The following is a 14,383-nucleotide window of genomic DNA, read 5'->3' as shown; positions in this document are numbered from 1 at the left end:
CTGCTAAAAAAATGTGGTGAAGTATCTGGATTCCAGCAGGTTGTAGAATCGGACTGCATGGTTTTACCAGAATATTTTGGGCTGTGTTCACTAAATATTTTTGCTTTGCTGGGATATTGGAAGGAAACCTTGATGATTTAGGTTTGTCATTTCCTATGCATAAGACATGGAGAAAAATCTGAACTGTGTCATCTACTTTTCTATTTGTTTTTATAGTGCCCGGAACAGGTGGTTGGAGGCATCTATGGTGTGTTGAACAGAAAACGGGGTCATGTCTTTGAAGAATCCCAAGTAGCAGGGACGCCAGTATTTGTGGTTAAAGCCTATCTTCCTGTAAACGAATCATTTGGTAAGAATTTCCTTTTCTTTGTTTGCTTTTGTAGTTTTATTTGCTTTTACTCTGTAGTCAAAAAAAGCTGTTACAGCAGCAGTACTTGTAAAAAAATAAGTATGACTGTCAATTAAAACAAGCCCCATTTATGCCAAAATGCTCTTTTTGAGAACTACTGTGTTGACAGTCCTGTATAAATTATTAGTGAGAAGCTGGGTACTGCCTCCTAACAACAAAAAAGCTGCTAAAAATTCAAAATATGGACTCTTGCAGCCAAAAATGCTGTAAGTCAAAAAAGGAGAGTGCCAAAATGAGCAATATTTAGAGAGGAAATCACACAGTGTGCATTAAGATTCTAAATGCTGTTTCCCTCAGGATTACGGCTGTGCTCTTCCAGTGATTAAGCTTTTGGAAGCACACACTACACCAACATCTGCAGCTCAGCAGCAAACCATTACTAGAGTCTCTAATTCTTGACTGGCTTCCTTCACAAAAAATTCTTAACACTCATTAAATACTATATCCATCAAACACAAACATTAATTATTACCCACAGAACCAGAATAATCCAACACAAAAACAGTCTGTCCACATTAACTAAAACAAATCCAGCATACTGTTCAATCCCACCAGGACCAGAATATAGCGTCAGTTAATCTGAGCTGGTTATGTATAGGCAAATTTTCAGCTGAACCTAGTCAGCTAGATTTTTGTCTGAAACTTTTCCTAGATTTAACCAGCTAAAATGTGAGTGGCCAGATTTAGGACAGCAATTAATTTATTTAATCATTAATTCTTTAAATGTATAACCGCTTATACTGCAAAGGCTCAGTATAATATACAAAAAGTAGAAGTAAAATCATACATCAATAAAAAACAAACATCTTCAATCCACAGATAATAAAATCAGCATAAAATTATAAGTAAATAGTAAATAAAATAATGAAACAACTGAGATTTACTATAATCTAACCAAATAATCTACTGAAGGACACTAGAAAACAACTATTTTTGACTTGCAAAAAATGCAGAGATCATTAATATTTCTGAGATATACTATAAGAGAATTCCAAAATTTAGAGGCAGCCACAGAAAACATTCAAACATAATTCCTTACGAGCATAATTTCTTGGAAACCAGGGACACAAAGTAAATCCATTTGAGACAATCTTAATGTTCCAGCTGGAGAATAATGAACAATTTTTAAACTCAAATAAGAAGGTGCCATACCAAGAAGAACTTTAAAGCAAATAACTGCCATTTTAAACTGCCAGTGGTAATGAACCAGAAGCCAGTGAGGTTGCCTGACCATTAGGGAAACACTCAGTCATTTTAATGCCACATACAAATCTCATCGCAGTTTTCTGAACCAATTGTAAGCAAAATAAAACCTTCCTTTTGCTGCTAGAGCAGTCCAGCAGATAAAATCAGAGAACTACAAACATTTTAGTGAAATTATCATCAATACATAGGTTGGTGCAGCCCAGGCAATTATTTATTTATTTAATAGATTTTATATACCATTGTTCATAGTTACATCACAACGGTGTACAGATAGATTATATCTAAAATAATTGTGTTATCCATAGTATAATAAAATACAATAAAATCAACATTTATAAATAGCTACCTAAAACAAATCTAAATCAAAACTTCATATCTATATTACATAACAAATATGGTTCAAGCTCTAGATGTAAAAGCTTGCTCAAAGAGCCAGGTCTTTAAACCTTTCTTAAATTTCTTAAATTCAGTTTCAAGCCGCAGCTCAGATGGTAGAGTGTTCCATGTATTCGGGCCTGCTATTGAAATAACTCTATCACGAACTAAATCAAGATGTGCAGTGTTTAATGATGGAACCGAAAGAAGTCCTTTATTAGCGGATCTTAAGGAACGATGAGGTGTGTGCATGCGGATGGAGAAATTTAACCAATCAGACTTATAACTATAAATCGTTTTATGAATAATGCAGCAAACTTTGTATAGAATTCTCTGTGTGATGGGTAACCAATGTAGACTAATCAGAATAGGAGTGATATGTTCACGTCTGTTACAGTTAGCGAGTACCCGTGCGGCTGCATTTTGTAGTACCTGAAGCGGTCGAAGTGTAGATTGTGGTAGTCCCAGCAAAAAAATTACCAGTATTTCTCTGTCTCCCATAGATAGTAGCAGTTCTGGACTGGTGCAGCAGGATTGCAGCTCCCAGGTGTTGGTCTGCAGCTTTCCCTAACAGAGTGTATTTTAGTTCTGCTCTGGCTGCTTTCTCTTGTTGAGCAGGGTTTTGGCTCCTGAGGCAGCAGTTTTCTGGCTTTTCCCTTTGCTGAGCAGACTGGATGGGCATTTGGTCTTTTTCTGCTGCCATTACTATGTTATTATGTTTTGAGCAGACTAGACCAGGCTCCCAGGTCCTGCTCCTGGTTGCATAAGTCCTGTTGGCCAGCTCCCAGGATCCCAGCAAGGCCTGGTTGAGCTTGGGGTGGTGTGTGAGCTACAAAGGGGTTCTGGCCACCCCTCTCCTACAGGGGTTTCTCCCTTTCAGACCCAGCCCTTTTCCGCTCCCTCTCCATACTCTTTTTGTTGTGATAGCTTATTTGAAAAAAAAAAAAAAAGTCAGTGGAGAGAGGAGAAGTTTTGGTTACAATCCTCAGGCTGGTAGCAGGTTAGGATGAGTGTGCTGGCAACTGTCCCAAAGTGCATCATGCAGGTTTGATCATGGGGAGGAGGGGTGGGTCAGAGCCTGGCACCCTGCCTCGGGCCATTCTACGAGCTCTCTTCCAATAGCCCAGGCCATAAATGTATTTTTCTTTATGGCTGGAATGCACGGGGGTCCCATGGAAAAATAGTAATGTCTGAGAAGGGTTACTAGTATGGGGGACTGTGGGAGCCGACACGTGCAGTACAACTGGCTCCTTTTAACCTACATGTGATGGGGATTCAGAGTCCTTGGTGGGAGAGGAGGCAAAGAATTTATCTGAGCCTCCTGTAGACAGCAGCAAATTTGTCATGGTGTCAGAGGAACAAGCCAGGATAGGTTTTTCAGCCCCCCCCCCCCCCCCCCAACCTCAGCTGAGGGCTGCTCAGTGAAGAGAATAGACGCTATTTTGAATTTTTCCTGTGGCCCATTCCCATCCTCTGGGCTTTCTATTTTTCCTATTCTTGGTCAAGGTGGACCTTTGGCGTTATTCTGAGAAGGGAAGTTAAATCAGGAGCCCCTCCAGTCATCCTTTCTTCTCTTCCAAGTTACTTTTTCCCTAGAATCTTTTGTGTGTTTACACTAGGTTTTCTGTGTTAAACAGAGGCCTGGTGGGGAAGGGGCCAAAGGAGCTATTCCTAGCAACCCTTCTCGATTACTGGCATGGTTAAAAAGGTGAGGTGAAAGAGGCTATTTCAGCCAAAAGATCTTCATTCAAAATTGGAAGAAGTATCCAACAGAAGAAAATAGGATAAAGCAAAAGCGTTGGCAAGTTAAATGTAAGACACTGATAAGACAGGCTAAGAGAGAATTTGAAAAGAAGTTGGCCATAGAGGCAAAACTCACAGTAAAATCTCTTTTAAATATATCCGAAGCAAAAAGCCTGCGGGGAAGTCATTGACCGTTAGATGATTGAGGGGTTAAAGGGGCACTTAGAGAAATTAAGGCCGTCGCGGAAAGATTAAATTATTTCTTTGCTTCGGTGTTTACTGAAGAGGATGTTGGGGAGATACCCATTCCAGAGAAGGTTTTCATGGGTAATGATTCAGATGGACTGAACCAAATCACGGTGAACCTAGAAGATGTGGTAGGTCTGATTGACAAACTGAAGAGTAGTAAATCACCTGGACTGGATGGTATGCACTAGAGATGTGAATCGTGTCCTCGATCGTCTTAACGATCGATTTCGGCTGGGAGGGGGAGGGAATCATATCGTTGCCGTTTGGGTGTTTAGAATATCGTGAAAATCGTTAAAATCGTGAACCGGCACACTAAAACCCCCTAAAACCCACCCCCGACCCTTTAAATTAAATCCCCCACCCCCAAATGCCTTAAATTACCCTGGGATCCAGCGGCGGTCCATAGCTAAATCGGGGGAAGGGGGAGGGCAGGAAAACCGGCACACTAAATCCCCCTAAAACCCACCCCCGACCCTTTAAATTAAATCCCCCCCCCTCCCGAACCCCCCCAAATGCCTTAAAGTACCCTGGGGTCCAGCAGCGGTCCGAAACGGGCTCCTGCTGTTGAAGCGTGTTGTCTTCAGCCGGTGCCATTTTGCAAAATGGCCGCCGCAAAATGGCGGCGGCCATAGACCAACACGATTCGACTGCAGGAGGTCGCTTCCGGACCCCCGCTGGACTTTTGGCAAGTCTTGTGGGGGGCAGGAGGCCCACCCAAGCTGGCCAAAAGTCTCTGGGGGTCCAGCGGGCGTCCGGGAGCGATCTCCTGCCGCGAATCGTTTTCCGTACAGAAAATGGCGCCGGCAGGAAATCAACTGCAGGAGGTCGTTCAGCGAGGGTTCCGGACCTCCGCTGAACGACCCCCTGCAGTCGATCTCCTGCCGGCGCCATTTTCCGTACGGAAAACGATTTGCGGCAGGAGATCGCTCCCGGACGCCCGCTGGACCCCCAGAGACTTTTGGCCAGCTTGGGGGGCCTCCTGACCCCCACAAGACTTGCCAAAAGTCCAGCGGGGGTCCGGAAGCAACCTCCTGTGGTCGAATCGTGTTGGTCTATGGCCGCCGCCATTTTGCGGCGGCCATTTTGCAAAATGGCGCCGGCTGAAGACAACACGCTTCAACAGCAGGAGCCCGTTTCGGACCGCCGCTGGACCCCAGGGTACTTTAAGGCATTTGGGGGGGTTCGGGAGGGGGGGGATTTAATTTAAAGGGTCGGGGGTGGGTTTTAGGGGGGAATTAGTGTGCCGGTTTTCGGCCCGTTTCGGACCACCCGCTGGACCCCAGGGTACTTTAAGGCATTTGGGGGGGGGATTTAATTTAAAGGGTCGGGGGTGGGTCTTAGGGGGATTTAGTGTGCCGGTTTTCCTGCCCTCCCCCTTCCCCCGATTTAGCTATGGACCGCCGCTGGACCCCAGGGTAATTTAAGGCATTTGGGGGGGGGGGGTTCGGGAGGGGGGGGGATTTAATTTAAAGGGTCGGGGGTGGGTTTTAGGGGGTTTTAGTGTGCAGGTTTTCCTGCCCTCCCCCTTCCCCCGATTTACGATTTTTGACGATAAATCGGGGGAATTGGTATTGTATCGTGGCCCTAACGATTTTTGACGATTTAAAATATATCGGACGATATTTTAAATCGTCAAAAACGATTCACATCCCTAGTATGCACCCTAGGGTTCTGAAGGAACTCAAATGAAATTTCAGATTTAAAAATGTGTAACCTATCATTAAAATCATCCATTGTACCTGAAGACTGGAGGGTGGCTAATGTAACCCCAATATTTAAAAAGGGCTCCAGGGGCAATCCGGGAAACTACAGAACAGTTAGCCTGACTTCAGTGCCTGGAAAAATAGTGGAAAGTGTTCTAAAGATCAAAAATCACAGAACATATAGAAAGACATGGTTTAATGGAAAAAAGTCAGCATGGCTTTACCCAAGGCAAGTCTTGCCTCACAAATCTGCTTCAGTTTTTTGAAGGGGTTAATAAACATGTAGATGAAGGTGAACCAATAGATATAGTGTATTTGGATTTTCAGAAGGCATTTGACAAAGTTCTTCATGAGAGGCTTCTAAGAAAAGTAAAAAAAAGTCATTGGATAGGTAGCAATGTCATTTTGTGGATTACAAACTGGTTAAAAGACAGGAAACAGAGAGTAGGATTAAATGAACAATTTTCTCAGTGGAGGGAGGTGGGCAGTAGAGTGCCTCAGGGATCTGTACTGGGACCCTTACTTTTCAATATATTTATAAATGATCTGGAAAGGAATACGACGAGTGAGGTAATCAAACTTGCAGATGATACAAAATTATTCAGAGTAGTTGAATCACAAGCAGATTGTGATAAATTGCAGGAGGACATTGTGAGACTGAAAAATTGGGCATCCAAATGGCAGATGAAATTTAATGTGGATAAGTGCAAGATGATGCATATAGGGAAAAATAACCCATGCTGTAGTTACATATGTTAGGTTCCATATTAGGAGCTACCACCCAGGAAAGAGATCTAGGCATAATAGTGGATAATACATTGAGATCGTCAGCTCAGTGTTCTGCGGCAGTCAAAAAAGCAAACAGAATGTTAGGAATTATTAGGAAGGAAATGGTGAATAAAACAGAAAATGACATAATGCCTCTGTATCGCTCCATTGTACTGTGTACAATTCTGGTCCCCGCATCTGAAGAAAGATATAGTTGCAATGGAGAAGATACAGAGAAGGGCAACCAAAATGATTAAGGGGATAGAACAGCTCCCCTATGAGGAAGGACTAAAGAGGTTAAGGCTGTTCAGCTTGGAGAAGAGATAGAAACATAGAAACGTAGAAATGACGGCAGAAGACCACCAAATGGCCCATCCAGTCTGCCCAGCAAGTTTTGCACTTTTTTTTCCTCATACTTATCTGTTACTCTTGGCTCTTAGTAACCGTTTGGTTCTATTTCCCTTCCACCCCCACCATTAATGAGAGAGCAGTGTTGGAAATGCATCTAAGTGAAATATCTAACTTAATTAGTTAGGGGTAGTAACCGCTGCAATAAGCAAGCTACACCCATGCTTATTTGTTTACCCAGACTAAATAATTCAGTCGTTGTTGGTTGTTGTCTGTATATAGATCCACTTTTCTTCATCCCCCCCTGCCGTTGAAGCAGAGAGCTATGCTGGATATGCATCCATATAACGCCCATATTGACCTCACTTCACTGGCTCCCTATTACTGCACGTATTGCCTATAAATCAATGACCATCATTCACAAAATTCTAAACAATGATCATCAAGGTCTAAACACCCTTAACATAACTCCTCAAAACCCCTCAAGAAACTTACGCTCCAATAACTCAAGTTACTTAAACATCCCCACCATCAAAGATGCACATCTGGCAACAACAAGAGAGAGAGCCTTCTCCATCGCCTCCCCCAAACTTTGGAACACACTACCTGAAGACCTGAGAACCCAGCACAACATAAAAACTTTCAAAAAAGACCTAAAAACACTATGGGGCAGATTTTAAAAGGCCCGCGCGCGCCGGCGCGCCTATTTTGCATAGGCCACCGGCGCGCGCGTAAGTCCCGGGGCTTTCGAAAAGGGGCGGGAGGGGGCGTGTCCGACGGCGTTCCCGAAACGACACGGCATTTCGGGGCGGGCCCGGGGGCGTGGCCTCCGGACCAGCCCCCGGGACCGGAGGATGGAGCGGGGCTGCTGGCCAACGTGCGCAAAGTTACGCCTGCTGAAAGCAGGCGTAACTTTGCCGACAAAAGTAGGGGGGGGGTAGGTGGGGGGAGGCGAAGGAAAGTTCCCTCCGAGGCCGCTCCGAAATCGGAGCGGCCTCGGAGGGAACAGGCAGCTCGCGCTGGGCTCGGTGCGCGCAGGTTGCACAAATGTGCACCTCCTTGCGCGCGCCGACCTTGGATTTTATAAGCTACGCACGTATCTTATAAAATCCAGCGTACTTTTGTTCGCACCTGGTGCGCGAACAAAAGTACGCAATCGCACAAGTATTTAAAATCTACCCCTATTGTTTCGCAAATTCTACACGGACCTTCATTCATCTGACCATACCAACTCTCAAATGAACTCTCAGCTATAATCTCCAACTAAACATGCTTACCCTCCTCACCCAACCTTATATTACCGACTGGACTTGATATGTTTATTTCTGTAAATGCACACATTGTTATAATGTTTCAAAACTGCTAAGAAAAATGTTCACTCTGTAAACCGTTATAATGGCTCTACTGAATAACGGTATATAAAACTCATCAAATAAATAAATAAATAAAATAATTTTTGACCTTATAAGTGATGAAAAGGTGTTGATTTGTATAATGGAGCTAGCAGAGTCTGCAGTGTACAAATCAACTCCTCTTTTTAGAATTTTCATCACTTATAAGGTCAAAAATTCTTTAATAATGTCAGTTTTACAATGGATACCTCTGAATGTGTCTGTAGCACACACCCCCTTACCCCGACCTACCTCCCAAAAACTCACTCCGAATCAAAGTGCCACTTACAAATAGTCCATATAGAGAGTATCAGAATGAACCCTTTAAAGAGGTTGTCTCTCTCTCTCTCTCTCCCTCCCTCCCTGATGTTCACTGGACTCCTGCACCTAACACAGAGCCAATACAAAGTGGCACACATAAGATATGTGTGTATTGCTGCTCACATGAAGAATATTTTATAACCTACACCCATAGGTTATAAAATAGCAAATATTTTTGTCACAGCAAGATGCACACATGTATTGGCACATGCATGGCCTTTTTAAAATCTACCCTTTAGCCAGTTAATGCTGAAAATAAGTGCTAACTGGCTGTCATAAGCCTGCCCTGTGAATGCCCAGCTATTTGACTATGCAGTTACTGTTATGCCCGCTGGCTGTGGCGGACCACAACCAGGGCCAACTACTCACCGGTGTGGTCAGGCCGCTTCCGGGACACTGACAGTGGCAGCCATCGCTGGGGTCACTCCCGCGGCCGTCCCTTCCACCGCTGAGCTGACAGCATCTCTGCCTGGCCTTCCTCCTTCTGTCGGCTCCTCTCCTGCTGGGCCTGCTAGAGCCGTGAGCTCTTCCTTATTCATTTAAAGGGGCCATGACAGGAAATTGTCGTAGCCCCTCCCTGGGACTCCTCCTGGTTTCCTCTATTTAAGGCAAGTTCTGCTCCTCAGACCTTGCCTTGGTTTCTTGGCTCCTGGTCCTGTGTTTCTTGAGCTTGTGTTCCTGTTCCTGCTCCATTCCTGTGCTCCGCTGCCTGTTCTCCTCAGTCCTGTTCCCGTCCTTCTGTTCCCAGCTTCTGCTTCTCTCCTTGTTGGACGGATTCTGGCTGTAAGTTATCTGTTTGTAAGTTATCTGTTATCTGGTTGTAAGTTATCTGTAAACCGACACGATGTGCAAACGGTTGTCGGTATATAAAACAAAATAAATAATTAATTAATTCTTCTGGCTCCGACCCCTGGACCGGCTTCCGACCATTCTTCTGGCTCCGACCCCTGGACCGGCTTCCGACCATTCTTCTGGCTTTGACCTTTGGACCGGCTTCCGACCATTCTTCTGGCTTAAACTTCGGACTGTACTCGGACCTTTCTACTGTGTTCAGGGGTCTCACCTAAGTCCAAGCGGCCCGGGTCCCTACGGGCTCAACCTGGGGGGACCACGGGCCTCCAGTGTTGAAGTACCTGTTAGCCACTGATTTGATCCGACCTCACCTTCCGACAGTTGGGACCTAGGAGGGTTTACTCTCTCAGGTAGCATCAACTCTACCTCGGACAAAGAGTCCACCTTCAGATCCGCAACAGCTACATTTGGATGCTCAGTGGGAAAAATTTTAAAATGCGGAAGTTTAACCAGCCAACTGCTTGAAACTAACTGGTTAAACCTTTTGAAAATTGATCCCCTTGTGTATTACTTTGGCAGCACATGTATAAATTGTCATGCCAATAAAGATATCAGAATCTGATTGTAGTGTTCATTACAGTAATATTCTTAAAGTACCAGCATTATTTTCACTTTAAATCTTTTTTGTTCTTGCTTTAAAAATGACAAATGTGTATAACAAAATGGGGCATAAATGTTGCATAATTTGTTTAGTATCTTCTTTCATGCAACAACTGATTTGAGGTTTAGATTCACTCCTTGGTACTGATAGATTTTATTACTGATTAAAAAAGGCAAATCCAATGTTGTTTTTTCTTATATTTTTCTAGTGAATTAAACTATTGTGAAAGTTTTGGGACTTCAACTAAAGTACTTTATGTAGCCACAAGTGTATCCTGGCTAGTAGCAATACAGTTTTCCACAATAAACTGTCTCAGCCTGCTATGTAGTGTCTATCCCTGGAGAATGAGGGTATTTCGGTTTCTTGTCTCTGAGAATGCTGAGTAGAATGCCAGGATGCTTGTTTTAGTGAAATGGATACATGAGCACCAATAGGATAGTTTTAAAATTAAAACTAAAGCTCCAAGCATGTTCAGCTAAGAAGGTAGTCAAGCAATGCATTTAGTGATATTTTCATTTTATGCCTATTTCTAGGTTTCACAGCTGATTTGAGGTCTAACACTGGTGGCCAGGCTTTCCCACAGTGTGTCTTTGATCACTGGCAGATTTTACCAGGGGATCCTTTTGAAAACACCAGCCGTCCTTGCCAAGTTGTAAGTGAGACACGCAAACGTAAAGGATTAAAGGAAGGTATTCCACCTTTGGACAACTTCTTAGACAAATTATAAAGCCATCCACATGAATCGGTGACCTTACGTTCCTATGCCTGTATTTCACCATGATACAGTATCTCTCTAATAAAAGATAAACCAGGAAGAAAATTATGTTGACTTCATGTACGAAAAGAAAAATTTAAAAAAAAATTGTAAACTTCCTCAAAAAGAAAAAGCAAATAAAAGATGTAAATGTTTTGGTGCCTTTGTCTTCATGCATGGATTTTATTTGAAGGAATCTGTAAAGATGTCACCTGCAGTATATTAGCACAACTGAAAATTGTGTGTGGCATACATTCAATTTTTCTTACTAACTTATTGCTTATTTTGTAAACATGTGAAAACTTATTGCATAGCAGAAGAAACATCTAGAAAGGAACTTATGGCAGAATACCAAAGCCTGAAATCAGTGCTCTGTTTTTATTCAGATAAAAGCCTCTCTTATTTCATTGTTAGAGGAAAGTGTTGCACTGGAGGCGGACCCTTGGCCTGATGCAGAGTTGGTACGGCCCTCTGGTCGGACCCAGAGAGCGCCTGCCACCAGGAGGCGGAGCACAGGAGGAGACAGAGGCTAGCTGGAGCTTCACCAATAGCAACCCGGAGTTTCCGCAGGTTGAGCCCTTGGGTACCTGGGCCGCCTGGTCTTAGGTGGGACTCGCAGGGTCTCCCAGAGATAAAGTGCAGGAGAGTGCCCACCACGAACAAGGGTATGCGGTCAATATTCAAGCAAGCAGGTTCAGGAATCACAGGAGGCCAGAAGAGGATAGCGAGGATCAAGGCCAGAGTATCAGTCCAGAATGGTCAGCCGAAGCAGGGGTCAGTACCTGTAGTCAGTCCGGGAGTAGTCAGGTCAGGCAAAGGTCAAGTTCCAGGCAGTGATCAGACGTGGTCGGTGAACAGGCAGAGGTCGGATCCAGACAGCAAACAAATGAGGTCAGGAGCAAGCAAAAGTCAGTACCGTGAGATCAGTAAGAGAGGTACTACCAGGAAAGGAGAGACGCTGGAACAGGAAACACTGGAACAGGCAAACTACAGACACTGGAGTGTACAATCTGATTGCCAAGGCAAGGAAGTGGTATCTGACCACTTCCTTAAATCCTGCCGTCAATCAGGGCGCACCGCGGAGCTGGGAGCCACCCTTGGCCCTTTAAGAGGCTGGGCGGTCCACGCACACGCATGCCTAGGGGCGGCGCCAACACAATGGAGGCGCCGAGCCCCATCGTGAGGACTGGACGGGAGACTGTGAGCAGGGGAGCCAGGGACACCGCAAACTGGCTGAGGCTGCGGAGGAGAACCTGGAGCTCGTGGATGGGAGAGCAAGGTGAGCAGGGCCATCCGCGGAGCGGATGCGGCTGGGACACGCAACAGAAAGGTCTAAGAAATATGCATTATTCATTCTAAATTTATAATGGTGTGCCTGTTTTTATGTTTTTCATCTGTGAAGTGTCAGGGATCAGTCCTGTGAATGGTTCTGTTCAATATTTTCATACGTGGTATTACAGAAGGATTAGTAGAATTGATGTGATAATAAGATCTGCAATAGAGTATACACTCCTGATAGAGTAGACAAAATGAGAGATCTAAGACAACTCTGAGTAGTCATGTTCTTGGCAGCTAAGATTTAGTACAAAAAATTAGATATATAGAAACATATAGAAACATAGAAATGACGGCAGAAGAAGACCAAACGGCCCATCCAGTCTGCCCAGCAAACCTTCGCACTCTTCTTTTTTTCTCCTCTCTCATACTTAATATACATTTTGAATGCAGAAATTCAAGGGGAACAGAACACAATAGTGGGTAAGATACTGATATATACCAAACTGGAAAGGGAGCATAAGGTTATCGTATCCTTTGTTCCGTCAGGTTGTAAAACTGTGCAACAAGGGAGTGGCCAGAGCCAGTACAATACCAGAATACATAGGGAGAGGAATAACCAATAGAAAAAAGGAGGTGATAATGCCTCTGTACAAGTTATTGCTGAGACCTTACCTTGAGTATTATATCCAGTTCTGGAGACCGTACTTCCAAAAGAATAGAGGTAATGAAAAGGACTACCTAAATGATACAGAACCTGCAATAAAGCCCTATGAAATGAGACAAGAACCTAACATACATCCCTGGAGCCAAGGGATGAGGTATATAATACAGACAGACATTTAAATATCTCAAGAGTATAAATATTGCACAAAAAGCAAACATTTTGTAGTGGAAAGGAAGGTCTAAAATACAAAATCATATGAGGCTCAAAAGAGGTAAACTCACATTAAAAAATATTTCTTGAACATAAAGTGTCGCCCTAGACTTTAATTTTCCTCTGTGTTTGTACACTTAAAATAAAGCCCTAGATTTAAATTTCCCTCTGTGTTTGTTGCCTCCATCCCACTCCCATCTCCCACCCAGGTACATTCTTTGATTTCTAGAGAATTAAGAGAGAGGACATTTTTCTCAAGAATTAAAGGATTTAGATAAAGAAGTAACCTTGATCTAATGAATAGATTAACTGTAGTTCCCTTGCAAATCACTGACTAATCAACATAAAATACACAAAATATATTTGAATGACTACTCCCTAAACAACTTTAAATATAATATCTAACAACTCAACAACAATATTAGAATACAAACAGCAGTTTAGCTGTGAGATGGAGGATATCCTGTCTTTTGCAGTGAGTAGCACATGTATGATTACCTAGTAGTTGGTGAAAGGTTATATGTGTGCACTTAGTACAAAGAGCATTTGGCTTTCTAAGAACAAGTCCAATTTCTGGATGCTAGAGTGGCAGACCTGGAGGAGCTGGAGCAGCCAGAGAGGTTCATAGAGGAGTATGAATATATTCATACAGGAATAGAGTAGTAAAGTCCAAACTCCAGTCTAGCAGCCCCTATGCTGCCTTGGAGAAGCAAGGGTACCTGGAATTAGAACCACCTTGGTGTAGCAGGAAGTGATCCTGTATCTGCAACCTGCTCTCAAGGCAATGCAGTATCCTCTTGCATCAAGCACTTGTGCCCAAGAGAGAAGCCTTAGGACCATCATCATAATTGATGATTCGCTCATTAGGCATGTAGATAGCTGGGTGGCTGGTGACCATGGGGATCTCTTGGTAACTCACCTGCCTGGTGCAAAGGTGGCGGATCTCATAGTTCACTGTTGATTCTAGGGAAACTACTGCAGCAGTGTGTAATCTGAAACCAACTTTATTAGAGAAAGACAGAGACAAAGGGACAGGGACAGGGACCAGAACAAAGGATGAGGAAATAATTTGTTCCGGGGAGTAACACAGGTCTACACAATCGTATTAACACCTAGTCACTCAACTTTTACAGCAGTGTGCATAACATTATATACCCTTCATACTGACCAATCAGAGCATATTCAGAGTGTTGTTTTTAGATAAGTGTGGTCCATTTGATTTGAGTATGTATTAGACCAATCAGCTAATGGGTCTGGGGTGTTGGCTCATTGCATTCCAGCACGTAGTCAGGATCCTCTGCTTTCTTTGTCTATAACTAGTATTCAGGAATACAGCAGAAAGAGGTGCCTCAGAAAGTCAGTGCATAATACTACATACATCCCCCTCTTGAAGGGTTATGCCTAGAAGCCCTTCACGTATGGGCGGGGCCGTGGGTGCCTGTCTTAGGTTGTCCCTTACATCCTAAGCTAGCCTTAGGTGAAGAAATCTTACCCGTCCTCGGTTAAGCCCC

General features: G+C 43.7%; 1 long non-coding RNA gene across 1 annotated transcript; it reads left to right on the top strand.

The window, feature by feature from the left end:
• Positions 1 to 214: 214 nt before the first annotated feature.
• On the top strand, positions 215 to 10,876 carry LOC115082319. Its single transcript, XR_003854134.1, has 2 exons — positions 215 to 349; positions 10,500 to 10,876. It is a non-coding gene; the product is annotated as an uncharacterized LOC115082319 (long non-coding RNA).
• Positions 10,877 to 14,383: the final 3,507 nt, after the last annotated feature.

The sequence above is a fragment of the Rhinatrema bivittatum genome, chromosome 1 (assembly GCF_901001135.1).
Source record: "Rhinatrema bivittatum chromosome 1, aRhiBiv1.1, whole genome shotgun sequence".
NCBI lineage: Eukaryota > Metazoa > Chordata > Amphibia > Gymnophiona > Rhinatrematidae > Rhinatrema > Rhinatrema bivittatum.
The sequence above is the reverse complement of the archived record's forward strand: the minus strand, read 5'-3'. Positions and strand labels throughout refer to the sequence as shown.